Source organism: Mustela lutreola, chromosome 6, assembly GCF_030435805.1.
Source record: "Mustela lutreola isolate mMusLut2 chromosome 6, mMusLut2.pri, whole genome shotgun sequence".
Taxonomy (NCBI): Eukaryota; Metazoa; Chordata; class Mammalia; order Carnivora; family Mustelidae; genus Mustela; species Mustela lutreola.
Genome location: NC_081295.1, coordinates 147,380,268 through 147,388,747, shown reverse-complemented (window position 1 = coordinate 147,388,747; position 8,480 = coordinate 147,380,268). Strand labels below are relative to the sequence as shown.

Genomic DNA, 8,480 nt, shown 5'->3' with positions numbered 1-8,480 from the left:
TAACCAGCAGATCCGTAAGGACACCTCCCCTCTGTCCGTCCCTTGTTCCAGCATGCCTTGCTGTAAACGATGTATATTGTGTGTGTGGCTGTGACTCAGAACTTGGTGGGGGAGGCCATTCCCAAGATCAGTGGTGTAGCAGGGTGTACCAACTTTCCAGAGAAGAAGTGATGACTGTTCGAAGTGCTATAGGAGGGGTGCCTGAGTGGTTCAGTTGGTTAATTTCAGCTCAGACCACCATCTCAGGGTCAGAGATTGAGTCCCAAGTTGGGCTCCACACTCAGTGGAGTGTCTGCTTGAGATTCTGTCTCTTCCTTTCCCTCTGCCCCTCCCCCCAGCTTAAAAAAAAAAAAAGATTTTATTTATTTGTCAGAGAGAGAGAGAGAGCACAAGCAGGAGGAGTGGGAGATGGAGAAGTAACCTCCTGGCTGAGCAGGGAGCCTGACGCAGGGCTCTTTCCCAGGACCCTGAGATCATGACCTGAGCCGAAGGCAGACACCTAACAACCTGAGCCAACCAGGCGCCCCAAATAAATAAATCTTTTTAAAAAAATACTATAGAAATCCTCAAAGTACATGAAAATCAGCTACATCTGTTGGAGGCACCACACACTTCTACCAAGCAATACTGAAAACAACGTAATGGAAACTATGAGTGCTTTGGCAAGAGGCAACTTCTCACTAAACTTCAATTACCCCGTCTCCTCCCGGCTCATTTATTGTTGCTGACATTTGCATTGTTTATATCACTTGATATGCAAATCTTACTCCTCTTTCAGTTATTCAATATTTTGTTCTGGCGGTGCCCTCGGAGATTGTGATTGTTTGAAAATGACTTGAAAACAAGACTAATTCTGCCCTGGCAGTCATTCCACGGCTTTAAGTAACCAGCACACTCCAGCAACTGCTTTCTCCTCTCTCCTGTGTTCAGAGTTCCTGGGAGAACTGCACAGGAAGCCATGGTGTCCCAGGGCGGAGGGGAGGAAGTCCTGTCTCGCCCATGAGGGATCTGGACCTCAGATCCTAGTCCTACTTTTCCCTCCATAACACGCATTTCAGGCCTGGAGCCCAGAAGCACAGCAATGATTAGGTGGAGGTTGTGAGCGTTTCCCTGATTGGCACAGCAGGAGATCCTGCCCTTCCTTCAGGTCCAGACTTTAGCGGGAAGAGATTTCTGAGCAGGTGTCCCTTGGTGGTTGGTATGACGCTTGGTGTCCACCAAGAGCTAGGTCTGCGTGGGTATTATGACGCCCAGACTGCAAATCAGATCTTGAGCTGATCTACCTAGATTTTGTGGAGTCACGCTTGGTTATCTCTTGCTCATTTGTACAACTTGCCCAAACAGCCTAGCCCAGTTTTTTCACCATTGTGGTGAGAATGGCCTCAGGATCTCCCTTGGGTCTGAGTTCTAAAGTAGAACACCCCTGGGACCAGTGTGAAAGCAATAATAGTAATCACAAGAGAGTAATTCTAGAGAAAGGAAAGAAGCCCAGCAGCCCACCCACTATGTGGGATGTTTGCTTCTTATTTCTCATCTTGGAGGGTGTGGTTTCTAATTTTATTCAGTGTCTTTGTCCGCTCAGGATGTCATAGCAACACACCATAGACTGGGTGATTAAGCGACAGAAATGCATTCTCTCCCAGTTCGTCCAAGATCAAGGTGCGGGTGTGGTCAGTTCCTGGTTTACTCTATCCCTGTGTCCTCACATGATGGAGAGAGAAGAAGCAAGCTCTCTGATGTCGCTTCTCAGAAGGGCACTAATCCCATCATGAACACTCCACCCTCCTGGCCTCATCTAAATCTGATCACCTCCAAAGCCCCCACCTCCAAATACCATCCCATTGAGGGCTAGGGCTTCAACATGGGAAATTCAGGGGACACTATTTAGTCCTTAGGATTCAGAAAGGCAGCACTGTCTCTTCCCACATACATTTCACATTTTTATCCATTTTCATATAATGAGTAAATTCAAATACACGTCTATTAACGTTGACCTGGGGAAGGGGCTATTCATAGTTCATCAATGGAGGTTTGGTTCCCATTTTCACTGAGAAATATAGTAGCTTGTTAGCTAAAGTACAATTCTTTCTAGCACCTCTTTACAGGATATAAATTGAGCTGCACATCTGCTATGGTGTTCACTACAGGAAAATTGAACTTAATCTTATATTTGTCCACACTAAAATCAGCGAAAGAGTAAAGATAGATAAACCAGCAGACAAAATACTTATAACTGATAGCTGTGGCAGAGCATAGTTCATAAATTTGTTCATAGCTATTATTACTATTATTCATTGCTACGAACCTTTCTTTGGTCTTTAGCCTGCACTCATTTATTCAACAAATGAATTATGTGCCAGGCATTGGTGATAGAACAAAGAACAAAGCTGCCTCGTAAAACTTACATTCCAGGAAAGGAAACAGACCATAAACAAGATAAGCAAGTAAACTGTAAATATTAAACAAAAAACTGAAGCAAGGAAGGGGAACAGGAAGCAGAAGGGTTAAGGGTGGGGTATGATTTGCAATTTGGGATAGATTGGCCATGGAAGGCTCATGGAGAAAGTTACAAAAGCAAGACTCAAAGAATGCAAGGGCGCCTGGTTGGCTCAGTGGGTAGAGAGGGCCACTCTTCATCTTGAGGTCATGAGTTGGAGCCCCACGTTGAATGCAAAGATTACTTTAAAAAAAAAAAAAAAAAAAAACAACGATGCAAGGAATGGTGAGGTGGAGTCCTGTGGATGAACACTTGTGGGGGAATGAACCATCCCTGGAAAAGGAAGTCACCAGTGCAGAAGTCTTTGAAGGGGTTGTGGCCACAGCAGGGGGCAGAGGGAATGAACTTGAGGGCAAAGGGAGGTATTAGGCAGACAAGTGACATCACACAGAGTCTGAATTACATCCATCGTTAAAAATTACTGCATTTATTTTCCTCAGATTTTAAAGATAAAGTACAGTAGAATTGAACATGTAAATAATTGACAAATTTGTCTCAGAAATCCTTACATTTGACCCACTTGCCCTTCCAGATACTGAAAGTTAAAATCCATTGTTCTTTTTTTTTCCTTTTCCATCAACCTAAAAAAAACCTCTTTTTTTTTCCATCTGTTTCTTAGAATCTGGTCACCAAGGAATGGTGCTAGTAAATGCAAGGAAGACAATGTTTAAATGCCAAATGTCTTCATCTCAGGGTGTCATTTACGTAGAAAGAGTCTTGTGATACAAAATTCTAATTAGCTTCATCGTAATAGGTTAGGACTAACATACTTACAAATACAAGATTCCACTTGGGCTGATGGCATTGTTCTTGTCATGGCTAAAAGATATTTTGATTTATCACAGACAGATTGCCCAAGACAGGTGTCAGATCTGAGGATTGTGATGGATGAAGACTAAGGTATATTTCTGGGCGCTTTTAGAATAACACAATTCGCCTATTGCTAGCCGCAGTCAGTAAGAGGTCTTTCTCAGATTGTAGTTATTTTTAACCAGCTTCGAGTATATGTATATAATTTAAATCTCATCTGTAGTTATTTTTAACCAGCCTTTTATACACACACACACACACACACACACACACACACAATCTCATCTAGCTGTGAAACGTGTACTTAAAAACTGCAAGTCTAAGATAGCACATGAAGGCAAGGTATAAAATGAAATAATATAGGCAAAAACATGTAGAGGAGAAAGAGTGATATTCAAATGTACAGTGATAAAATGATATTCCTTTAAATTCTCCTCTATGTCATGTGTTTTTATCATCCATGTGAGGTCCAGATGTGTACATCAGTTCTCTTGGGGGACAATTCCTGCTACTGATGACTGAACCAATTGCTGATGTTCATAGCATAAGACCAGTTAGATCATTATTTTTTTTCATTTTTTCCATTTTATTTTATTTCTTTTCAGTGTTTCAAAATTCATTGTTTATGCACCACACCCAGTTAGATCATTAATTATTATATATGCTAATTTGTTTTCTGCCCTTAGAACTTTAATGTGTATCATGAAAAGCAAAACGTATTATTAATAATTAAAACTATTCTAAGTATTTACAGTGGTGCCTTGCAATATTTATGTAATGTTAACAATACCATCTTACACATTTTTTAAGGTTTTAAAAGCTATTTTTTATTATTAAAAACTTTTTATTTGGCTTAATTTTCGACTTATGGAACAAAGGCTTTCCTGATAGAGCCCTCAAATATTAACATTTGATTACATTAGCTTCACTTTTCTCTCTCTTTCTGTATCTACTTTTTTACTGAATTGTATGAGAGTAAATTACAGACATGCTGCTATCTTTAACTCTAAATACTTCAAAGATAAGTATTAATCCAAATAATTATCCAAATATTCCAAAATAAGGATATTATCTTATAGAATCATCTATGATTATCATAGTCAGGAAGCTAAGATTGGTGCAGTACTACTGTTTAATACCCAGACCCTACTCATATGTCACCAATTGTTCCCTGACCGTCTTTTCTAGCAAAAGAAAAACTCGGAATACACATCATTGGCATTCTGATGTCAAGTCTCCCTACCTTCTTTTGACCTGGAACAGTCTGTCAGGGTTTCATGGGCATTATGAAGAGCACAGACCCTGTAGAATATCCCTCAGTTCAAGAATGATCATTTTTGTGCAAGTCAATTAGAGAAAGGGAATTATCAGATGGTTTCACTCATATGTGGAACATAAGGGAGGGAAAACTGAAATGCAAGAAATATTAGAGAGGGAGACGAACTATATGAGACCCTTGACTCTGAGAAACAAACTGAGGGTTGTGGAAAGGAAGGTGGGTGGGGCGATGGGCATTAAGAAGGGCATGTGATGTGATGAGCACTGGCTGTTACTCACAACTAAGAATCATTGAACATTGCAACAAAAGCTAATGATGTACTATATGTTGGCTAATTGAATTTAGAAAAAATTTTTTTTCAAGGTTTTTTTTTTTTTTTTTTTTTGGTCTGTTTGTTTGTTTTTTGGTCAGAGAAGAATGGAGAGAGCACAAGCAGGGGAGTGGCAGGCAGAGGGAGACGCAGACGCCCCGCTGACCAAGGAGCCTGATGCAGGGCTCTAACCCAGGACAGGGGGATCATGACCTGAGCAGAAGGCAGATGCTTAACCAACTCAACCACCCAGGTGGCCTGGTTAATTGAATTTAAAAAAAAAAAAAACCAAACACCCAAATCAAGACAAAACAAAACAAAAATGAATGATCATTTTTTAGGTAAAATGGTTGAGCAGCTGCCTTTGGCTCGGGTCATGATCCCAGCGTCCTGGGATCAAGTCCCATGTCGGCTCCTTGCTCGGCAGGGAGCCTGCTTCTCCCTCTGCTTCTGCCTGCCTCTCTGCCTGCCTGTGCTCGCTCTCTCTCCCTCTCTCTCTCTAACAAACAAATAAAATCTTTAAAAGAAAAGAAACACACACAAAAAACCCAAAAAACCATCCAGCATGTAACCCTGTAACACCATGTAACACACAGAGCACCATCTAACACACATTCAAAAGAAGTATATACATTTTATAAAAGTTCACGGTGTCCCTTTTACACGCTTTTGCTCTTTCCTAAATCAGTTGTCACAAAAGAGATTTTCCGACTTGGAATCTTAGCTGGAAAGGCCAGAAGGAGAAAGGCTAAGACTCACGCCTTTATTTGCAGTGACAATTTGATTGCTGTGATCAGCTTCCAACCAGACGGGTTGCAAGTCAACTCTGTTAAGGGTCCGCCGTTCCTCACAGGCTTGACCTCCATCCGTGTTGCAGCCTTTTCTGAGCTATGCGAGCCCTCGCTGGATCTTGTTATGAAAAGAAATCAAACTTGGGACACCTGGGTGGCTTGAGATCGAGTCCCGAATTTGAGGCTGGCTGCTTAGCGGGGAGCCTGCTTCTCCCTCTGCCTTTGTTGCTCCCCTGCTTGTGCTCATGCGCTCTCTCTGATGAGAAAAGAAAGAAAGAAAGTCTTTAAAAAGTGAAAAATCAAAGAAATCAAACTAGAGAAAGAGTCCCCTGCTCGCCATCGCTGCCCTCATCCTTGGGACTCTCCGGATCCCGCAGCCCGCACCCTCATCTCCGGAGCCTTTCCATCTCCCCGCTAAAGAGACCGTGGCCACGGTCAGAGGAATGCTTTGCTGCCTCTCAGCAATCTGCTTGTGCTGCAGGTTTCAGCTCTCCTTCCCCTCATTGTTATCATGGAAAACGAAGTGTCACATCCGCCTCAGAAACAAGGAAAAGCCTTGGTGGCCCAGAGAGGAGGCAAGCCTGGTGTAGACGGTTTAAAACACCTCCCCTTGGGGTGCCTGGGTGGCTCAGTGGGTTGAAGCATCTGCCTTCAGCTCAGGTCGTGATCCCGGGGTCCTGGGATCCAGCCCCGCATCGGGCTCTCTGCTCAGCAGGGAACCTGCTTCCCCCTCTCTCTCCACCTGCCTTCCTATCTACTTGTGATCTCTGTCTGTCCAATAAATAAGTAAAATCTTAAGAAAAATAAAATAAAAAAATAAAACACCTCCCCTGGGACTCTCCGGTGTTTACCTTCAAGGTGTTCTCAGCCTTTGTCTCCGCACTGCCCAGAGTTCCTCCCACTAGCCTCTGAGAGAGGACAGCGCGTGTGGGCTTAGCGTCATCTGCACTCATCTGCAGGAACAGGGGAAGAGTACAGAGAGCCCATGAATGTGCCCAAGTTGTCAGTGGAGGCAGCCGAGCCTTTGGGGGACGGCGTATGGCTCCTCCTCTCCCTCCTTCCTTCACTGCCCAACTGAGTTTAAGAAGAGCGATACCATTGCTCGAATGTAAAACACACGCCAGATCTACGCAGGAACATAATCTGGAAGGAAATAGCCCAGGACGTGGGCTGTGATTGTTAAATTGGCAGAAATCTCTAAACGCAATTAGCATAGAAAAGATCTACTACCTATTTTTCTTTATTTTAGAACTTTATTTAGATGAGTCGCCATTGCTTTTGTCCTCTAAAAGAAATACTTAAAAATAGTCAAGTGTCGTCCTTCCTCTGCATTACTTAAAATATTAATGAAGTATTTTCAACTAACCAAGGAAATAAAACTTCGATATGGGGCTTTACTACGAGTAAAATGAAACTCCGTTAGTTGTACTTCAAAGGATAAATATTAATATCATTCTACCTGATCTATCAATTCAAGGTATAATTATGTATTCAGTTTATTTCTCCCCAAAATGCTAACAGGTATTTATACTTGAACAAGTAGGTTACTGGAAAAGTGGTAGGGAGTTCTTCTAGTCTTTAAGCTCTACCAAACTCAGGTTTCTTATTTTGTAAAATACCATACATTCTAATTACTTGAAAACCCTTTGAACCTTGTTAATTATAATAATATCTCAGTGCCCCAGGACAAATAGTAGGGCAGGACCTATTCCAGGTTATTTCTCTAGCACCAACATGCAGTTTCAGATACAAAGGAAGGAACCAGCTGTCTCAGGCCAAAGAGATTTTCATGTACAAGAAAGCCTCATTACACACACACACACCAAGTGTGTCTTAACGTTGGCAACGTCTGCAATATTTTTGGAGAGGAAAAAAGAAAGATGCTTTCTCTAAGGGCTCATGAGCAAAGTGAGGGAGGTTACCAGGAGGTTGCTGGTAACCTAGCTTGTAACAGTTTCTGCCCCTTGAATGTAAGATCATCCTTCTAGAAGTTCTCACAAAGAGTCTTTCATGCAGTACCCCACCCAGGGAAAAATGGAAGCATGGCCAGTGAAGACTGCCAGCCTTCAGCTTGTTGGGCTAGCAAGGTGTACTTGGGTGGATTTTGGTTCTGACCTTGCAAGATATACCAAGTTCACAACCCAAGGTTCAATTTTCAGAGCTGTAAAATGGAGTAATACCCGTCCCCGGTTGACCCTGGGCTGTTAAAAGATTTAAATGAGATAAGTTACATGAAAGCACTATCGAAATATAGAGCAGACATTTTTCCTTAACATACAGTAGAAGATACACTTAGTTTTCTGTTTCATAAAGTTCAGAGGATTACAGTACATAACATAATGAAATAAAATAATGCAAAATTACAAAAAAAAAAAAGTGCTCTGCAATGGTATCAGAGGCACATTCTCTTTAAGAGTCTCTTTAATGTGCACATTCTCTTTAAGAGTCATAGAGATGGAGGGTTCTTTCTGCTAGGTCTCTGAGCACCATAGAAATATCAAAGGCTGGGATGTCCGGGTGTCTCAGTCTGTGAAACGTCTGCCTTTGGCTCAGTTCATGATTCCAGGATCCTGGGATCAAGTCCCGCATCAGGCTTCCTGCTTAATGTGGAGCCTGTTTCTCCCTCTGCCTGCCCCTCCCCCTGCACTCTCTCTCTGTCTGACGAATAAATAAAATCTAAAAAAAAAAAAGAAAAGAAGTATCAGTGGCCTTTGAAGGAAACCCTGCCATCTCCTTGGCTGGCCTGCACAAAGGAAAAGTGAAGCTTTTTCCTTTCAGAAGAAAGAATTACAT

General features: G+C 42.2%; 1 long non-coding RNA gene across 1 annotated transcript; it reads right to left on the bottom strand.

The window, feature by feature from the left end:
• Positions 1 to 3,558: 3,558 nt before the first annotated feature.
• Positions 3,559 to 6,776, bottom strand: LOC131834770 (uncharacterized). Its single transcript, XR_009354937.1, has 2 exons — positions 6,539 to 6,776; positions 3,559 to 5,943 (listed from the first exon to the last, which is right to left on the bottom strand). It is a non-coding gene; the product is annotated as an uncharacterized LOC131834770 (long non-coding RNA).
• Positions 6,777 to 8,480: the final 1,704 nt, after the last annotated feature.